Consider the following 20,991-nt stretch of genomic DNA (forward strand, 5'->3'; position numbering starts at 1 on the left):
TGAGGATATTACATGGAGATCATCTCCAGGTCGCCTCCACCCAGGGTCATGGTAAAGGTCCAGAAGTTAGCCAATCACGTATTGAGCCTTTGCCTGTGATTTCCAGCATTTCTCCATCTGGAGATGACGCATCCAGGCCGTTAGGGCCTGGCCGCGTAAACAAGGCACCAAGTTGGTCATGGGGTGTATCTCTTAAATACAGTTTGGACGTTCAACGGCTACTTGTGTGATGACACGCTTACTAGTTTATTATCAAGAGAAGACATTCGAATCACTTTACTGGTCTTTTCGTGTATAACGAACCGGAAGGTGATGTCGAAGTAGTTTTAATTAATCTCGGTCGCGTAGAACTTGCTGGAGATATCGAACAGGTCCTTCGAAAGACCCTTGGCGCAGCTCTGGTAGTCAACGATGCCGTCGTTTTCGCGAGAGGTGTGAGGTATCAAGGACCTCCGATGTTGAAGATGGGGGCCATGATCAACACCAGCCCGGTGCAGTTGCAACATAATTGTTGTTCCAACACTACTGACCTGTTAGCGGTGCACAGCTCCTACTAACCTGTCCTCGAACCTGTTCAGCTGCTACTTTTCAACAGATTATCAATATTGAAACCTGTTAGTCCGAGTAGGCCGTAGCTTACCTACAACAAAGCACTTCAAAGGGGACCAAATATCAGAACCAGTATGCAACACATAGTGTGCGTTGTGAAGTCGCGGGCGGAATACTCGCGAAGCGATGTAGCCATGTATGGTGAGTCCAGGTTCCTCACTGCCCCCCAAGACTTGGTTACTCATTGACTTCATCTTACAACTTGTTGTAGGATCTCATGAGCTCGTTGTCCGCAGTGTTCATCATTTTGACGTTGAAAAACCTAAGGTAACGAGGACTTCAGCAACAAAAGCCAACGCAGTTATGTAGACATGACAACTCTCTTACACCTTACCAAGTATGGACGGCGTACAGAATGGCGCTTCGACAGCCAAACCTCTTTTTTGAAGGAAGAGAACACAACAATGCATGCCGGAAAACGACAGCCTGTAGCGAAGTCAAGGGAACTCAGAATCATAGTGTCCATGTGCAGTGAACTGCTGGGCATGGTTCGCCAGACACTGTTCGGAAGTGACTGGCAATGATATAAACACATGCCGTGAGTACTGTGTAGCGCGGAAAGCACCACCAATTCCGGACTCCATGAAAAAGAGAGTGACCCAAACGGCAGGAGCATGTACGAAACAACACGAAGATACCTTAAAACGTCTCTGGAGAGTGCTGGCCACGGTATGTGATACAACGCAATGGATGCAGCGCAACAAGCTAATCTTTAGGTCATCTAGGGAGTTGGCCGGCACCTTGGCAAATATCGCATCTTTGGTGATAAAGTATAGATCCTCCCGAGACCATGCCAAATCGCATGAGGGACCTATTAACCTGCAAAAGACTACACTCCCGGACAAAATATTACGGCCAACCTCTTTTTTCGCTATAACTTCTTTTCTACTGAGAGTTGGCGCTTGCTGTTTAGATATGCGTTTCAGACACCCTCAAGAAACATAGTTACGATGAGAAGTTTGCGGAGTTCGGGCTCTGAAGGGAGGCTCCCATACAAAAAACCGTATCATGTCGCCGGACACAATTTACGGCCAGTCACCAGCATACAAAACTTAAGTCAAATGTAATGAAAAGATTGTCTCATTAGTAAAGGGCACTCACAGCCACCAGTAGCCTAGCTGGCTGCAAGCGTTGTTACCGGTAATTGACGTGCGCCAGCGCTGTCATTTCCCATTTTGATGGGAAGGGGGCCTTCGCTGACGGAGGCAGAGCGCGGGCGGATTTCAGGGCTGGCCGAGGCCGGCTTTAGCATCAGGGCCATCGCCAAGAGAACTGGGCGTTCCAGGGACTGCGTACAGCGAGCACTCAAGGTTTATCGTTGACGATGCAGATTCTGTGAAGACTATCTGTGCAGGGGCGGCCAAAACGAGAAGTGATGAGGTTGCCGCCCCACGCAGTTCAGGCAGTTGGGAGCGAAGCTCCCACGGACTGCCCTACTCTGCGTTTATACTAAAGTTTGTATAGTAGTAAATCCTATCCTAAAACATACCCTAAAATACAGTAACAACTGTTACACTCACCCATCCTCCAGGAGTCGTCCGTCCGTGAATAGCCAGTCATTCGGAAATTTGCTCGGGTGCGCCACAGTGGTCCCGGTGGCATTTGAACGGCTCCAAAGTTCCAATGCTTCATATGACGCTTGGTTCGAGAGGGGCTGGTCCCTCTCTGAGGTTGCCGCCGGTTGAGACCATGGTACAGCAAAGCTCCGATTAAGAGGTGCTCGTGCCACCACTTCAGGGAAGAGTGGTGGCTGAGCCAGATTACGGTCTTGGCCTCGTGCCTGACCTGCTCGCTGCCGCTGGTGTCATCGAAACGCCACCGCCTGTGCTTGAGCGGTCTTGCCAGATCGACACGCTCGGTGGCATGACCGAGGAAGAGCTGACCGAGTTCCTGGGCTCCCATTCGCCCATGTCGCTGCTCAACGATATCTCCACGGCCTCCCAAACGGTGAATCCAGTCTCCAGCTGTGCTGCTCTGCCTTTTCCAGTGGTCTCTGCGACTTCGCTTCGCTCGGCTTCGCCTCCACCGCCGCCTGATGGTGGACCTTCGTCTCCAGGCAACTCGGACTCGGGTGAGTCGGTTGCCGAGACTGTGATTTCACCGGAATCTCCTGCGCCTTCGGCTCCAGCGTTACCTCCTGCTGTGGATCCCAGCGCCGTTGACTATAACTGGGTTAACGAACCGCCTGCTTGGATCGTTGGCGTTGATCAAGACGAGCTTGATGACCCTTTTTCGGCATACAACTTGCTGCTAGAAGCCAAGGAAATCACCGAGCGTCCGCTGCTACCTGCGCCTCCGGAGCGTCACCCATCACCGCCACACGCTAAGAATTGTTTCAATGCAGATGATCCGTATGACCCGGAGCAGATTTGGCAAGTACGTCGTCTCATCGATCGGTATGGAGAGCCTCCGGACGTCGCGTTCCTGGTCGAGTGGGAGACCGATGATCTGCAGTTGACGTGGGAGTGGCCTGAAAATCTCGAGGGTGTATACTGGTGCATGACCCAGATCAACCAGTGGATCGAGTCCGGCAAGCGCGTTACCTTCACCAAGTTCTTTGAGCAACACTTTCGTGGAGCTGGAGCGTCGAAGACAAATTTGTGCTTCCTCTACTCGTTTCAAGCAGCTTGTTACGGACTTGACTTGGATGGTCTTGTGAATCATGGTCACTGGGTCCGGTTCTGCCGTGCAAGGAACAGCACGTTCCCATGTGGCGTTCTTACAAGGGACATCGATGCTTTCTTCAACTTCGTCCGTGATGAACGGCCAGCTTGTTCAAGGTGTTCCAGAAGTCTTCTATGACAACTCCTGCTGAGCTGGAACGTAAAGCGCTTGAGCATCCGTCTGGCTGTTACATCGTCCACACTGCTCAGCACTTCGTTGAGCATTGCTTCACGCTCGTGGTGACCAAGACGGACTCCAAGCAATCGGCGATGATATACGATGACTACGATGACAGCGCGGACCCGCCTTGCAAGTTGGAGCCTGTGCGCAAGTTGGGATGGCTTAATCGTGTCTATGCCATCTATGACATTGCTCCAGCAGTTCCCAAGGTTCCCAAGAAATCGAAGATGTCCAAGAAGCAAAGATTGCGCAAGAAGGCCAAGCATAGCCACAACTAGGATAGGCATGAGCCTTAATACATGTAGGCCTTGAGCCCCCTTTCATTGTTGCTTGGTTCTTCTTCGCCGCTTCAAGCGTCTGTTAGCTTCGAACTCTGCAATCAAATCAGGAACTTGACTTAGATTCTCCACCGGTTCCCAAGTGGGTTCCTCTTCGCCCACCCACTCCACAAGAAATTGCGTCCGTTGTTTGTGATGACGCTTCTTAAGTAGTCGCTTGACTAGTTGACCGACACTTCCATCCGCAAGAATCACATCATGGGGTCTTGATAATCTTGATGGTTCAATGTACGGCTTCAGTGATCCAGTGTTAAACACTAGGTGGAGCTTCTTGCCTGCTTGAATATTCAGCTCGTAGGCATGATTGTGCACCTTCCGCACGACGGTATACGGACCAATCCACTTAGGCCCAAACTTAGTCGAGTTGGGTAGCCCAGTATGTTTTGGATCCAAATGTTGAGTGCTCAGGTACACTCGGTCGCCAACATCAAATGTTTGTTCTACACGGTTGCGATCGTATACATCTCGCATCCGTTCTTGCGCCTGCGCGAGTGCCTCACGGCAGCGCAGTAAGATGGATGCTTGACGATCCAAAACGTCAGATCCACGTCGACTTGATGGCACCTTAGCGAGCTTTTCAGCTGCTAGTTGAAGGGGGTTCAACGGGATGTAGCCCAGATCAGCTTCAAATGGTGCAAGCTTGGTGCTTGAGTTGACTGTGGAGTTGACTGCAAACTCAGCGTTGGCAAGATGGATATCCCAGTCGTCTTGCAAAGGTCCAACGAAGCATCGCAAATACTCTTCCAGAGTTCGGTTCATTCGCTCCGTCTGTCCGTCACCTTGAGCTCGATGAGCGACCGTCATGCTAAGCTTGGTCCCGATGGACATGAAAACATGTTGCCAAAAAGCTGAGACGAACTTCCTGTCACGATCGGAAACAATGTTGGTCGGCATGCCGTGGAGCTTCCAGATGTGATTCACGAACAATTGAGCGACACCTTCTGCTGTCACGGTTTTCGTGGTCGGCACGAAGTGACATCTCTTCGTGAGGCGATCGACAACAACCCATATGGAATCGACCTTGTTCTTCTTCCGAGGCAAGTCAGTGATAAAGTCCATAGAGATGGATCTCCATCGTTCATCTGGGATACTTAGAGGCTTGAGCAGACCTGGTGGTTTGGTTAGCCGAGGCTTGTTGCGTCTGCATTGCTCACAATCCGCGATGAACTTCTGGATCGACGCTAACATCTTTGACCAGTACCACCGTCTAGCGAGAGTCAGGTATGTCCGTTCCGCGCCTGGGTGTCCACCATAATTGGAGTCGTGGCACTCGCTGATGATCTCGTTCCGAAGCTTAACATCGTTTGGAACGACAACACGGGGTACGCCGTCTGCAGGAGTTTGGTACCAGAGCAAGCCATTGTCCTCTGTGTACAGCCGGTACTTCTTCCGTTGCTCACGCTTGTCTTTTTGCTTCATCGATTCGGAACGCTGCTTGATAGTGGCAAATATGGCTTGGCTCTCACGATCTTTCACGTACGCCGCTTTGATTTCGTTGACAAGTTCGGTGTTTGAAGTCACTTTGGTGATGGATAAGCTGAACGAAGTGTTGTTGAAACCAGTCACACTTAAGTCGTGGAAGTACTTCGTTTCGGGCTATAAGTCAGGTCTTCTGCTCAATGCGTCTGCAATACCGTTCTTCGCTCCAGGAAGATACGAGAACGCTGGTTGGTACTCCGCGAGGATATCATACCATCGCGCGAGTCTGCGGTTAGACATCTTCTGCGTGAATAGACCTTCAAGACTTTTGTGATCGGTCTCGACAATTGGTGGCTTGTCCAAGCAGTAGATCCGGAAAGCAGCTAGCGCGTGAACAATAGCTAGTAGCTCTTGCTGTTGCGTCGGGTAGTTGAGCTCTGCTGCCTTCATCTTTCGACTTGTGTAAGCAATTGGACGCTCAAATCCGTCAACAACCTGAAACAGAACTCCACCAACAGCAAACTTGCTGGCATCCGTCCGCAGATGCATTGGTTGATTGAAATCCGGGAGATGCAGTACGGGTGGATTGCACAGCCGTCGCCTGAGCTCCTTGAAGTTTTTCAACTGTTCGTCGTTGAAGTGGATCTTGGCATTCCTCTTTTTTTGTTTCTTGAGCAGATTAAACATGGTTGCTGTCAGAGCGGCATACTCGGGACAAAAGCGCTGAACGTAGCCAGTGAGACCAAGAAAACTGTGGAGCTCTTCTTGAGTTCTCGGGGCCGGCCAGTCTCGAATCGTCTGCACTTTGTCAGGATCCATCCTTACACCATTGCATCCCACGAAGTCTCCCAGACATGGAATCTCCGAGGCGCAAAACACACACTTGGCCAGCTTGACATATAGCTTGTTGTCTCGCAGTATATCCAGCGTCTTGCGTAGGGCTTCCAAGTGGACGTTCACGTCTTGTGACTTGGTGAAAATGTAGATATCATCGTAGAAGGATCTTGTATGTTTCAACCGGCGAAACAACTTCGACGTCAACCTGGCGCTGCGTGAGGACTGATACTTGGTCGGATGAGCTTCTTCTTTACCATATCTTCTACCCACCGCACAATTTCACGTTGTTGCTCTGGCGACTGCCGCCATTGCTGACGGTACATTGCCACGTTTGGATCTTGCACATCGATTCGATGCTGATCTCGCGCTTCTCGGGTAGACCTTCAGGGAGTTCTGGACGGAAGACGGTGTCCTTATACTCCTTCAGTAGCTCGTAGGCCGGGTTGGCACGAAAGCTTTCTGTAGTGGGTCTAACTTGACTCACTACTTTAGCTTACACGTTGCGCAACGTGTATGAGGAAGCGTAAGTACTTAGTAATTACTTAGGTTAATTATATTTGAATACACAAATATAATTTAACTTAGATAAGACTCCAAGTAACTAGTTTAAGGTAAAATGAGAACTGTATTGTTTGAAAATTGATCTTCCTCCTAAATCTGCTAAAAACTGTTTATCATCTATGAAAGGGTTGGCAGCGGCTGGCTGTCAGAGCCCCGCTAATCTGCATGTCTCTGATTGGTAGAAAGATGCTGCTTTCTACCAATAGGATCTTTGGGTATGTGTGGACCACTAATTGTGGTGGCCCACTTCAATGTATCCATTGGTGTGTCTTACACCAATGTGAGGAAGTATCTAAAACCTTTAACAGATATTTATCTGTTAAACCATAAGTGACAAATGTCATGCACAAGTGACAGTTGTCACTTGTGACCGATATCGTGCACAAGTGACTGTTGTCACTTGTGTGTGTAACCCCGTTACACCATCCCCCCGTTAAGCTTAGACGTGTCGGTCTCGACACGTCAATTAATATTGACTGCTTGTCAATTGTTTGTGCTGGGGTTTCCGTGCTCATCCGCAATGAGCACGATCAAGCTGAAGACCACCATTGCAACAGAGTGTAAACTCTCTGTTGCTGTGTACAATGCGTGGTAGCGCGAGGTGCGCCGCTACCACGGGGACAGACAACACAGTGTCTGTGTACGATTCTTCGATGTCGACCGCGTCTATGCGTCGACATCTCTAAGCGAATTTCTGTTGCTTACTGTGATCGGGTAAGCAAGCGCCAAAGCACTTCGAGTCCTTCTCGAAGTGGCAAGTATTAGCAACTCCACGCTGTTGCGGTGGAGGCTGGTGTCCGTGCGCCGTGCGCACTGTCCGTCCAGGTGGCGGTGCATATTAGCAACCGCGACCACAACAGGTATACTATATGTATACCTGAGAGCTTCAATGATCTCCGTGCTAATTATCTAGCACGCGAGTCGTCAGGAGTTGTAGATTACTACAGCGCTCGCACTACCTTCTTGCTGGTAGTGCGTGTTGGGTTTCGTACTCCTTCACCATGTCCGGAACGTCTTCCATCAGGACGTTCCGTGGTTCCCACGTGTCGTGTTGGGGAGGGAAACCTCTCCAACGAATGCGAAAACAATCCGGATCTCGGATTGTTTTCCTATGATCAACAATTCGCTGGACGATCCAGCGAATTTCTCCGCGTGCGTCTCGCAGCGGTGGCGGAGGTGGTGGAAACACGCTCCGATGGTCAACGCCGTGTTGACCTTCATCTCGTGTTGCTCCACGACCAAGTGACGGTCGTGGAGTACTTCCAGAGCGCGGCGGTTGCCGCTCTGTTCCTTCGTGTCCCGGCTCTGGCGGTCTCCCAGACCGCCTTGAACGTGCCGGTCGGGCTGTAGGCCCGACTGTATTAACTGCTCCAGCGCGACTACGCGCTGGAGAGAGTTTCCCCTGTCGAGTCTGTCTCTTCGGGTCAGACGAGCCACTTGGCTCGTGCTGGAAGTATGGCTTTAACCGCCCGACATAAAATGTCGGGTGGAGCCGCATGCTAGACGGTATGTCTAGCGTGTATGCGTTACCGTGGCGTGCCATCACCGTGAATGGCCCGATGAAGCGCGGAGCAAGCTTGCTTGCTCCGAAATCCGAAACTGCATGTTTGGGCAGGTTTTGAGTAGATAACAAAACCAATGAATTCACGTTGAATTCATTTGTGTTGCCCTTGCCAATATTGTCTGCGTTCAGCTTCTGTTGATCAACAGAAGCTGCTATTGTGTCTTGGACAAACCGAATTACGGCTTGTCTTTTGGTGATGAAACTGATTGCATCCGAGCTGAACTCGTTCAGCTCGCTCTCCGCTAGAGGCCCGGCCTCTGCGTGGTTCTTCGCGGTGTCTGCGCAGGGCGCAGACCCGTGGTCCTTGTTCCTTGTGGAGTCTGTGCACTGCACAGACTCGTTTTCCTTGTTCTGGGGGTCAGCGCAGTGCGCTGACCGTTGGTTCTTCCTGCCAAGGTCTGCGCGGGGCGCAGATCTGGTTGTCTTGGTCCTTGTTGTCGCGGCTGACACTGTGCAAGTGTCAGCGGCTTTTTGCGACTGCTGTGTTGCAGTCGTAGATCCTCCCCCACTTAAAGTGGGAGCCATCACTCCGAGTAAACTCGGTAGGCGTGGATGCCGCATGGCATTCACGTAGAACGGTGTATGCCCGGTCGAGGCATGCACCGAGTTGTTGATGGCAAACTCTGCCATCGATAAGCACTCGCTCCAGTTTTGGAACGAGTGAGCGTAGCTCTTCAAAATGTCGACGAGCACGCGATTCACGCGCTCGGTTTGACCGTCCGTCTGCGGATGATCCGCAGTCGACATGGAAAGCTGGCTCCCAAGAAGTGTAAACACTTCTTGCCACAGGTGCGCTGTGAAGCGCGGGTCTCTGTCCGACACGATGTCGGCCGGCATGCCATGGTGTTTGAACACCATGTCGACGAACAGACGGGCCGTCTGCTTCGCGGTCACTTCTGCCGGCACCGCAGCAAGATGTACCATCTTGCTGAAGCTGTCGACGAAGACCACAACACCGGTATTCCCTCCGCTGTCCGGGGGAAGACCAAAGATGAAGTCCAAAGACATGGACTTCCAACACTCCCACGGAGTCGGTAGTGATTGTAACGGAGCCTGCGCAAACGGCGCAGGCTTTACGCGTTGGCACACCTCGCAAGCACGGACGTAGCAAGCACGGACGTACATGCGCACCCACTTGTACTGGTGATGCTAGTAGAAGTCGCGCGTGAGAAGGACGTAAGTCTTCTCACGTCCGAGATGTCCCGCAGTCGGGGCATCATGATACTCGTACATGATCCTGAGTCGCAGGTCATGGTCATTTGGCACGACAACGCGGTCTGCGTTGTCGTCGACTGCATTATAAAGAAGCAGTCCGTCGTGCACCCGATATCGGTGTGCACGCGCACGAAGGTGCTTGGGCAACTTCTGACGAGCCTTGTCAGAAGGTGCTGTGCCATAGGCCAGCAAGAGCTTCGCGTCCGCGTCGTGCGCGTACGCGGCCTTCACATCATCCAACAGAGATGATGTGGGTTTGCTCGATCGCATGGCGTCAATGGCATTGACGTCAACAGCTTCTGCATAGTCCGGTCGACGTGATAATGCGTCGGCCACTACATTCAATCTTCCGGGTTTGTATTCGACCCGGAAGTTATACTCCGCAAAGAATGAGAGCCACCTCGCCATTCTTTGTGATATGTGTGGCGACATCACTGCGGTGCGCAGTGAAGCATGGTCGGTGTAGACCACAAATGGTCTACTTCCAAGTAGATACACTCGGAACTTTGCGAGTGCATATTTCATGGCAAGGAGTTCCTTGTCATGTACCGGATAATTACGCTCAGCTGCTTTCAGCTGACGCGACTGGTAGTAGACGACACGATCACGGCCCTCGTGATCGTGCTGCATCAATGCGCATCCGATTGCAAAGTCGGATGCGTCACATACGACGTGAAATGGACGATCTTGGTCAGCTACTGCCAAGATCGGCGCCTCAGTCAAGCCCCGCTTGACTGTATCGAATGCCTTTTGGCAATCGGTTGTCCAATTCCACACAGCTTCCTTCTTGAGAAGCTGTGACAGCGGGCGGATCTTGCCCGCATAGTCCTCCACGTACTTGCACAAGTACGTGGCCAAGCCAAGGAACTGCCTCAGTACCTTGACACTTGAAGGCGTTGGCCATTCATTGATCACTCTGACCTTTTCCGGGTCAGGGCGAACACCATTTTTCCCTACGAGACACCCGAGGACGGGTATCTCGCTCGCCCCGAAGATACACTTCTTCAGGTTCGCATAGAGCTTATGCTTTCGCATAAGCTCAAGTAGCTTCCGGAGATGCACCCTGTGCATCTCAATGTCGTCTTCCGTCCACAGCCCGGCTGTGGATGAATACATCATCGAAGTAGCTCGGTGCGAAGTCGCGCACCGAGCGCAACAAGTGCGTCACGCACCTGTTGAAAGTCGCAGGGGCATTCTTAAGCCCCTGTGGCATTACTAGCCATTCCCAGAGCATGCCGCTTGGCGTGCTCACTGCCGTGAGAGGGATATCGCTCTCACGCATTAGGATTTGGTAAAATCCATCTCGCAAGTCGAGAGCACTGTAAACGGTGCTCCCGGCCATCGAATCGATGATAACATCTTTTCGTGGTATCGGCGTCTGCGCCGGTACCGTCGCATCGTTCAGCTTGTTGTAGGCATGAACGATGCGCCATCCGCCCTGTGGCTTCTTGACACAGAACGTCGGAGCACTGTGCGGGGACTTTGATTCCCGCACTTGTCCTGCTTTACGACGACTTTCAAAGAAGTCGTCGATCGCTTTCACTTGCTCTCGCGGCAGTGGCCACTGCCGCGTGACACAGTACTTCGTGCCCGGCACGAGATCAATCTCGTGCTGAATGCCCTTATCCTGCGGAAGCTCCGCAGGAATGTCTTCCGGGAGTACGTCTTTGTACTCCCTCAACAATTCGTAATACGGACTCGACTTCAGCGAGTCCCAACCTTGTTCCTCGAAGCGCTCTCGCTTCGTCTTCGCACTGAGAGTGTCTTCACTCTCAGTGGTACTTCCATGAAGAGCTGCCTCTGCTCTTCGCTCTCGCTCTCCGTTCTTTCGCTGTCCGAAGAACGCAGACTTGCTCGATGCGTCCATCGTGCAAGTCGCGCGTGAAGCGCTTCCAGCTCATGGCTGGAAGCGAAGTCAACTCCGACGCCGTCGTCGGAGGACTAGCGAGTTCCATCTCACGATACTGGAATCCAGTATCGGTGCGCGTCAAGACGCTTAGCGTCTTGACATTCGGCGTCACCGCCGCAGTCTGCCCAGCAGACTGCTCTTGTTGCGTCTCGGTGCCGGACCGAGACTTGCGCAGCGTTTTCCGCTTGCGCCGTCTTCTTGTTGTGCGGAGCCTGGCTCCGCACAGTTGTTCTTCTGGTCCAGGCCCGGCCGTGGACAGTTGTTCGCCGGCGGACCCTGTCCGCGGGCGCGCGGTATCAAGCCCGGCTTGACCGCATTTTCCTTCGTGCAGCCCGGCTGCACGGTAATGTGTCCTTCGCCGGCAGACCCTGTCTGCGGGCGCGCGATATCAAGCCCGGCTTGATCGCATGGCGCTTCGTCGTGCAGCCGGGCTGCACGACAGCATGTAATTGCGTCAGTGCGGTACGTTTGCAACCGTCCGCACTGTTTGCAGCGTCAACTCCCGGAGTTGACACGCCTTCGTCACCTCGACGCCATTCATTGGCGGAGCCCCTCATGACCGAGGGTGCGTCGGCTCCCGGAGCCGACGCGTTGTTGTCGACCTGACCGCTTCGGGTCAGGGACTGTCCCTTACACGCTTGAACGTGGGTGTTGGTTCCCGGAACCAACACATCTTTTTGTGGCGATGCGGGCTCCAAAATCAGGGAATAGCCTCGCGGCTAGACCTCGATCTCAGACCACTCAACTCAGAACCTGAGATTAGATCTCAGATCCCAAGCTGGGTGAGGCGTGTGTTCCTCACTCTTGCAATCCCTTGACTTGGTTCTTCCTAAGGCTACGCTGTGGGCCCAGACTTGCGTCGGCCACACCAGCTGCCTCCGAACTGGACAGTTCCCAGATGCCCCCAGGCGAAGCTTGCTCCTTGCTTGGAAGGCCCTTGTACGCACGTGCTGAGTCCGCTGTGCCCCGTTTTCTTGAATATAAACACGTTCACTCCACACACACTTAGTCCACTTCTCTTCTCAGGCCCTTGGACTCTGGGCCTTAACAGCCTCCTCCTTGCTCAGCGACTCCGGCTTGGAGTCGCTTCCAGTCACGACACTTCCTCCGGCGGCTCAGACTGAGAGCCGCACAACGGTCTTCACTCGCCCCTCAGACCAGAGTGGCCCCGAGAGTTGGCTCGGTCTGAGCCTGCCTTGATCCAGGGTTCTCGCTCTGCACCCTGGGACTTCCGCGCACCACGCCTTGATGTAGGCGACACAGCGAAGCTGGGAACCACTATCCCAGACTATTCGCGCCACACGGATACCACTAGCAACCCCAGAAACCACTATCCCAGGTGTTGCTCTGCCGAAACCTCAGAGCGGAGCACCTTCCGCCCGAAAATATGAAGCACCGCCAGGAAACCAGCCAACCAGCAAGAAAACCCAGCAAAACCAATGTCCCGCGTGTGGAAATACAACAACGAAGGCAAACCGGGCCGAAACACGAAAAGGCTTGGTTGTTGAACTTGAATTTATTTGGAGTTAGCTGAGCTTGACCGTAGAACACTCGTAGCGACTCCACTTGACCTTGCGCGCGCCGCCGGGGGCAGGGACTTGGTCCCTGTGAAGCAACACGCCCGTCGGCGCAAGACGAACTCCGCAGCTTGCGGTCTTCGGGGCAAAACAAACTGATTATTATCATGCACATGCACATACAAAGGGCCTATCAAGTAAGGGTGCAAACATCTCCTGGGTACACCTTGAACAAGGGTGAGACACCCACTAAGCTACTGGCTTGGCGGCGCCCGTGAATGCGCGTCGTCGGTTTGGCCCTTCCATTGGCCTGTCTGTGTCAGTCATCACTTGATTACACTGATTACACCTGGGTGCAAATCAGTGATATCCTGATTACGCCAGGATCTTCTGGCCGGGATTGGGCGGACTTGGTCTGTCATCACCTGATTACACTGATTACTCTGGGTACAAATCAGTGTGTAATCAGGATGACGCCAAGATTCTGCGGCTCCCGTTGGCCCAAATCCATAGGCGACTGGTCAGGCCGAATCTTGTGTGCCCGACACCAGGGGCCGAAAAGCCACAACGGGGCGACCCTTCAGAGTGACCTTCCAAGCGGCAACCGCCAACTCCAAAGAGCAACTACCGCAGCTCCCAGACCGGCAATGTAGCCATCGCTGTGTACCCACTTCATAGGCGAGACCACGAAGTCGCACTTCAGGCCCTGCAGGCACGCCGTAGGCTTTTAGTCACGTCCTAGGCTTGGAGCGTCAGCTGTCTTTCACCAGTTGCCACTTATCCTCACGAACATCGTGCATCCAGACACCAACTTGCGCCCACAATCACCGTGACTCAGTTTTGGCACAAGTTGAGGGACTGCCGGGCTGAAAACCTGAGCTGGGGGCAAAAATACGATGTTGATTCCATACCCCGATTTGGCTGTCCAACCGATTGAGCTGCAAAATTACATGATTCCATACCCCGGCTGTCCAACCAATTCTGACGGCTCGAATTCTGGGACTCTGAGTCTGGGAATCTGAGCTGGGGGCAAAATTACGATGTTGACTCCATATCTCAGTCGTGGCACCCCAAAGCCGAGGTGAAATCAGACGCCGCACGCCACGCCTTCTTCCCAGACCCCAGACTGCACATCTCATGGTCTGGTCCACAGGCAAACCTCAGACCGAACTCCAAATCACCAAGTCTCAGACTTTTGCCACCACTCTCAGGTCTCAGAACTCCGGGCATTCCAAACTGTGAGATCACCAATCTGAGACCTGAGGTCTGAGACTTAAGCAACCATGGGACTTCAAATCACAGACCCAGAAGGCCAGGGCTCAATTCGTCACCCAGAGCCCGATCCAAGGCCTGGAGCCTCAGATCTGTGGCCTCTAGAGCGATTCTCAGACCTCAGACTCCAGACCGAATTCAAATCTCAGACCTGGGGATCTGGGGTCGCCGCAACTCAACGTTCGCAGAGCTCAGTTTCCAGATGTAGCCAGCACAACTTGAAGTATGTACAAAAACCAGACTTGGATCAAGAAATATCCACGTTTCAAGTGACATGTGGCCGGTACGTGGTAGGGTTTGGGCCTCTGACTGATGGGTCCTGGCCAAGAATTGGCTCGGACCTCGTCACAACCGTCCCTTATGTGCGCTGGGTCCAAAGAGATCATTCTCGAGTTGGCCCCGGCGCACATAACCGGAAGATGCCCACACTCGCCCCGTCCCGGCCGCGAAATCTCTTGCCGCGGCTCCCGGGTCTCGGACCCAGCCATTTCGTGAACAGTCCGGAGTCACAGAACTTCACATTGCAGCGCTGGCACGCGCAGCACATTTTTCGGATGGCCGACGACCCCACGGACGACCAGCGGCTCCCCGCGCCATCGCAAGGTGGCGGTGGACAAGACGCGGGGTCGCGGGGCACTCCAACGGCTCCCACAACCTCCGGCAGCGTGTCCACGTCCACAAGCAGCACGTTCACGGCCTCTGGCAGCACTCCCACGGCTTCCGCCTCCGTGTTCACGGCGACGGCGACCTCCACAAGCGCGTTTGCGTCGTCGGCGACCTCCACGAGGGCGCACACGGGCTCCACGACATCTTCGGCAGCTTCCAGCATGTCTCCAGTGACTCCAGCATCCGCCTCGACGGTCCCGCGCTCTGCACCGGCACTGCCGGCTTCGCAGCCACCGTCCGGCAGCACCACGAGCTCCTGCACGTCGATCACACCGCCATCCGCATCCACGACGCTCGCATCAGTGAGCACGGCAGCTTTGACGCCACCGCCAGCGTTGCAAACGCCTTCGGCGACGTCTCCGGCGGGTCCACGGCGGTCGTTCACGCTCTTCAGTCCCTCGCAACGCCACCCGTCGCCCGTGCCGTCCACCATTCGGGTCCCCGCGACGCTTGACGACGTGGAGAACCGCGCAAACCTCGTTGATGGGTTGGATGGGGTCGCTCGCATCGAAGATGTTACGCGCTTCTCGAGCACCGAGTTGGCGTGGTTGAGCAGGATGGCACACGTCACCGCTTCGCAGGACGTGATCCAGCCAGTCGCTTCCGTGCCGCTGAACTTCTCGGATCCAAGATCGCGTATCCGCTTCGAGCGAGAGACCGTCCCTCTGGTGCAATGTTTCGGCGTGGAGCACTTCGCGCGCCGCGTTGTCGGTACGGCCCAGTGCTTGCAGCGCGTGCTGAACTACGCTCAAGCACTCGAGCGTCCCAGTCCCGGTGGTGCGGCCCACATTCAAGTCGGGCAGCTCTCGGCCGAGATCAATCGGCTGACCGTGGAGCTGAAGCGCGAGCGCGAGCGCCACGCTCAGGAGATGCGCGACTATCAAGGCTCTCACCAGTACGACGCTGCCGCAGCCGGGCGAGAACAGGTGGTCCGTGGTGAGCTCCAGGCCGCTGAGGCTCAGCTCAATTTCCAGCTGTCCGAGAACAAGAAGCTTCGGGCTCAGCTCAGGGCACAGCCACCAGCCCCACCTCCGGCCAGCAGTCCGGATCGGCTACTTCGAGCTGAAGTTCAAGCGCTAACCAAGAGGCTGGACGACGTACAGGCTGAGAACCAAGCGCTTTGCGGGCAGCTGAAGAAGTGCGGCAGCGACCTCGCCGCCTGCCAGAGCACCCTGCACGCCAGCGACGTCTACACCACGCAACTCAAGCACCAGCTACTGAGCGCGGTCCCGTTCTCAGCTGAGGCGCTGATGAACTTCCTGATGGCGAGCTGCAGCGCTTCGGGGCACTGGGCGCGCCTGTATGAGCTGCTTCAGCATTTCCAGAGCCAGACGGACGTCCCAGCCAGCTTCGGGACGACGCTCCAAATCTCGGCGCGGGACCAGACTTCGGATGACTGTGGGCCCTACGTTCCGCTCAACACCGCCGACCCAGTTCCAAGCCCAGCGTCCGCGATCGTTCTCAGCGCTGCGGCTTCGACGTTGACGTCTCTCCTGGGTTCGGCTGTGCCTCCGGCGGCGTCAGCGACATCGGCTCAGGTTACCACTTCGGTCCCGATCCAAACTCAAGCCTCAGCTCAGCCCAGCAGCACGTTAGCTCAACCCAAGACCACGTCGACAGCAAAGCCGAGCAAGAAGAAGAACAAGAAGCCAAGCTCCGCCCGGACTCCTTCGCTGAGCAGCGCTCGAAAGGCTGGTGGCAAGGTAGCCAAAACTCCAGCCCAGCCAAGCAAGTCTTCAGGTCTTCTCGCCGCTTCCAGCACAAGTCCATCCAAGCACCTCAGGATCAAGCGTATCAACGATCGGATGAGTCTGCCCGGCTACCCTTCGTCCCATTCGCCCCAGAAGGTTCGCGCCTCCAAGGAATCTCCGTCCCGGGTCTCAGATCGTCTGGCAACGCTCAAACTCCCCCGACATCTGCCGTGGGAACATGTCCGTGTCGACGTCAGGGAGTTGATGCGCGCCGGCGTCGACTTCTGGGACGCCGTGGACCAAGCCGGGAAGTCGCAACTCCTGCATGACCAATTTGGGAAGAAGGCCCTCGTGAGCATGCTGGTCTCGGCGATCTACTGGGAGCAATTGGACTCCACGCCTTGGCTGGCGTTCGTGCCGTCAGCGTACTACGAGGCAGCGATCAAGCGGGTCCGCGACGTGCACTTGAGCCAGCGGCCGCCCAACTGGGATCCATTGCCTGAGAAGCCCAGCCCGGAGGACGAGGACGACGACTCTTCAATCGACACTGACTTCTCAGATGTCGACGACGATGCCGATGACGATGATGATGAGCTGGGCAGTGGCGGGCACTACCAAGTCAAGAGCTCCAAGTCAGGTGCCGCTTCAGGGAGAAGCTCCAGTGGGGGCAAAAGGATACGCGACCCAACTTTGTCCGCCGGTGGCTCAACTTCCAAGCGCGGCAAGATTTCGTCCCGTACAACTTCGCATGGTAGGTCCAGTCCTGTTGATCTGCAGGTTCCAGTGTCTGACCAAGCGATTGACCCAGCTCGTACATTGGCTCCGCAGCAGATCTCAGCTCGCTCGAGTGGACGCTCTAAGGCAGGGCTCGCAGCGCGCCCAGATGATGGAGTTATCGAAGAACCGCAACCGGGCCAAGGTAGCTGGCTGCATTATGGCATCAGAGTCCAAGACTTTCCTCGGCAGACGTTTGGCTTCCCCAGATACGCGCCGTGCAAGAGCCATATTCAGCACCTGCACCAGCGTTGGGAACCGGTCGAGTACTTGGAACTTCTCAAGACAAAGCCCTGGGATGCCATGTGGAATCAGCGAATCCAGACTCTGGTATTCTTTCGATGTCGCGACTTGGGCCCGGTTATGGTTCGCGCTCTGAAGCGCGTGGTCAACTTCATGAGCCTCTGGCGGCGAGCTTACTGGGAACGCTTGCACTGGGTCACGATGGATACACGTTTTGATTATGAAGCCATGGCTGCGCTTCTGGGCATTCCTGAGCTTGTGGATCTCTACCGTGACCGCAAGGAGCGCAGTGCCGAGTTCGAGATTCGACGTCGGGAGCTCATGTATGATCTGGGACGCGTCAAAGGCTAAACGGATGATATCTGGTACGAGCCTGGACTCTGGGTCGTCCCTCACGATCCCTGTCATTGGATCCTTCGCGACCCAAGTCGCCAGATCTCGCTCCCGGATCAGCTCGAAACTTTGGATGATGCTGAGCCGGCTCGCACGCAATTCGCCACTCGCAGCTCGGACGACGCGTTTCTGGACCTGGCCCCCTCCGATCTCCAAAGAGACCCACTGGACGATGAAGAGCGAGCCCAGAATCCTATCGACCCAAGCATCATTTATGATCAAGCTGAGTTGGAGAGAGTTTTGGAGAGCCTTCGGCGCCACCGAGGAGAGGAGGATGAGTAGTTCACAGAGATGTAGCTTTTTTAACTTAATATGACGTCCTCACAATTTTGCGTTGCGTGTGTCACTTGAGTTCTTATGCATCTCAGCTTGTTTTCACTTCCTCAGCTAGGAACCGCTTCGGCTCACTCCAGGCATCTTTAGAATAGGGTAAACATCTAAAACTTCAACAAATTTCAAACATGAAGCAACATTAACACATGCACGGTTTAGGCTGAATACCTCTACTGAGCCTCAGGCTCAGGAGGTTCATCGCCAGTCTGCATAGCTTTAAACCGTGCCTGCGCTCGCGTGCTCTTGTTGAATTCGTAAAGTAAAGCTCCACAGTTCAGCTGCGACATCGGCAGCCACTCCAACTCCGAATAACCCTTCCACTTTACCAATACTCTCGGACTCTTCTCGACGTCCGGGTTCTCTTGACCCAGCGGACATCTCGGATGGCCTCAACCTCATAGATATCCTGAGTTTCATCGGGCTCGTCAATATCCTCGGGCAATAAAGCTGCATCTAGATCATCTTCCTCAGAAACTTCGATCTCAGCTGTGGGTCGGTCTGGAAACAGTGCTCGTGGCTTGAGTCGACTCACATGGACCCACGGGTAGAGCTTGTAGCCAGTCCCCTCGATTTTCAGCTTGCACCGATAGTCATCTGAGACTTCCAAGATCCGGAACGGCCCATGCCAGAGATGAGCAAATTTCTTGCTCAGTCCAGGTTGCACTCGGGCCAGGTATAACCAAACAGCATCACCGACAGCAAACCCTGACTTCAGCCTCTCAGAGAGTTCAGCCCAGACCTTAGTCTGAGCTTTCGAACGTTTCTCTTTGGCTTTAGCTTGGAGGTCCTTAGCCCAAGCTTGAGCGTACTCATATTGCCTCTGCACGTTCCGTCGCCACTCATAAGCGGTCCTTTGATCCAGCCCAACTGGGGGAGATCCCAGCATAGCTGAGACTGTGCTTTTCGGGTCCCAACCGTGAACCAAATAAAATGGAGTGTCGAGACGAGTAGCGTCGAAGGACGTGTTCAGAGCCCACATCAACTTCTCCACTTGGTCGTCCCAGTCGCTTTGGTCAGGTTCGGAGACATAAGCTCGGATAGCTCGGACTACGGTTTGCACAGAGCGTTCTTGCTGGCCATTGGCCTGAGGGCGGTAGGCTAGGGTCGCACGCTGTCGACTTCCCAGCATTTCCCGGAACTTGGTGAAAACCTCACTCATAAACCGAGGATCTCGGTCATGACGCAGCATTTCACTCGCTCCAAACCTCTGAAAGACATATTCCATGTAAACCTCAGCCACATCCTGAGCTGTAGTAGAACTCATAGGCCGCCCAATAACATACCCTGAGAAAGCACACTGGAAAAGCAGCAGAAATACATTGCCACGGTCTGACTTAGGAAGATGTGTCACAAAGTCCATAGAGACCACCTCAAAGGGCCGAGACGCCAGAATATTTCCGGGTGAAGGCCCTGGGTTGGGCGGAGCTCCTTTAGCAGTGACACAATCCACACATTCCTTGACATAGCGTTCCACATCTGCATACATCCCAGGCCAATAGTATTCTTGGCGAAGTCTCTCGAAGGTGCGAGTAATTCCCTGATGGCCGCCTTGATAATCTTCATGGCTCAGCTGCAACAGGTCGTCCCTGAGAGCGGAAGGTACTACCAATCTCAGATTCCCAGCAGCGTCCCTGGGTCGACCTGGGGTAGGACGGCTCAGATAATACAGGATATCCCGAGAGTCTAGCACGTAACGATCCACAACCTTCGCCACATCTTCAGCTTCGGCCGCGGACATGTCTTCAAGTTCACCTTTAAGATAAGCTCTGAGCTGTTTTGTCCAGGGCTCAGCTTCTTGCTGCACGAGGATTCGTCGCCACCTTTCGGCTATTGATGCGGCGGGTGTCGTCATCTCAGATACATACCTGGGTTCTGCTTCAGCCTGGATTTCTAAAGTCTCCGTTGGGGGTTCCCTGTCTGCATCAGCGCCCGCTTCTTGGCGCCGGGCTTGATTACGAGTGACCACAAAAATCTTTGCGTCAGGAGTCAATGGTTCAGCCGCAGCTTCGAGAGAAGTTGGTTCTGTCTTGGGTCCAGGCGCAGTTTTTGTGACAACTGAGTGTTCTGCCGAGGTGTTAGCAGGTTCAGGTGCCTCAGATTTCACCAATTTCTCAGGGATCCGATTCATCTGTCTGAGCTGACTCAGCTCCACCGGGTCATCAACCACTACTGGACATTTAGCAAGGAGTGTCTTTGAGGTCAAATAATCTGCGGCAGCATTGAATTCTCGCTTGACATGTACTAGTCTCAGCGATTTAAACTTGAGGCGGGTAGACTCGAACTGAGCCAGCAATAATTGAAGCCCAGGGTTCAAACATTGAATCAAACCTTGTGCCTGCTGAATAGCAATTCGAGAATCTCCAACTACAACCAAATTTGATATTCCACGTTCTAAGGCCATGCGAGTGCCCTCGATTAGACCATGATACTCGGCTTCGTTCACCGTGACACCTTCGAAATGAAAACCTCGAGCTTCTACAACGTCCCAGGACGGCAACTTCCACAGGATGCATCCAGAACTGCCTCGCCGATCTGAAAGTTTAGCTGCTCCGTCAAAACTAAGCAGCCATCCCTCGTAATCAGCTTCAAGCATCTCCAGACTGATGGGTGGAGCTCGGACTACACGTCCCTTAGCCGGGATCAGGTTCTCAGCGATTTTATCAAGCTGCTCTCGGGGGTAATCCCAGCTCCCAGAATTGCAGCGAGTCCGTCTTCATCACGCTCTACTCTGTAAATCTCCAAGGGCCATGGAGCCAAGCGAGCAGCCCATTGCTCACAGCGACCTTCCAGGGACTGAGACCTAAAC

This window comes from Phytophthora cinnamomi (assembly GCF_018691715.1).
Source record: "Phytophthora cinnamomi strain GKB4 chromosome Unknown Contig0, whole genome shotgun sequence".
In the NCBI taxonomy this organism is placed as follows: Eukaryota; Oomycota; class Peronosporomycetes; order Peronosporales; family Peronosporaceae; genus Phytophthora; species Phytophthora cinnamomi.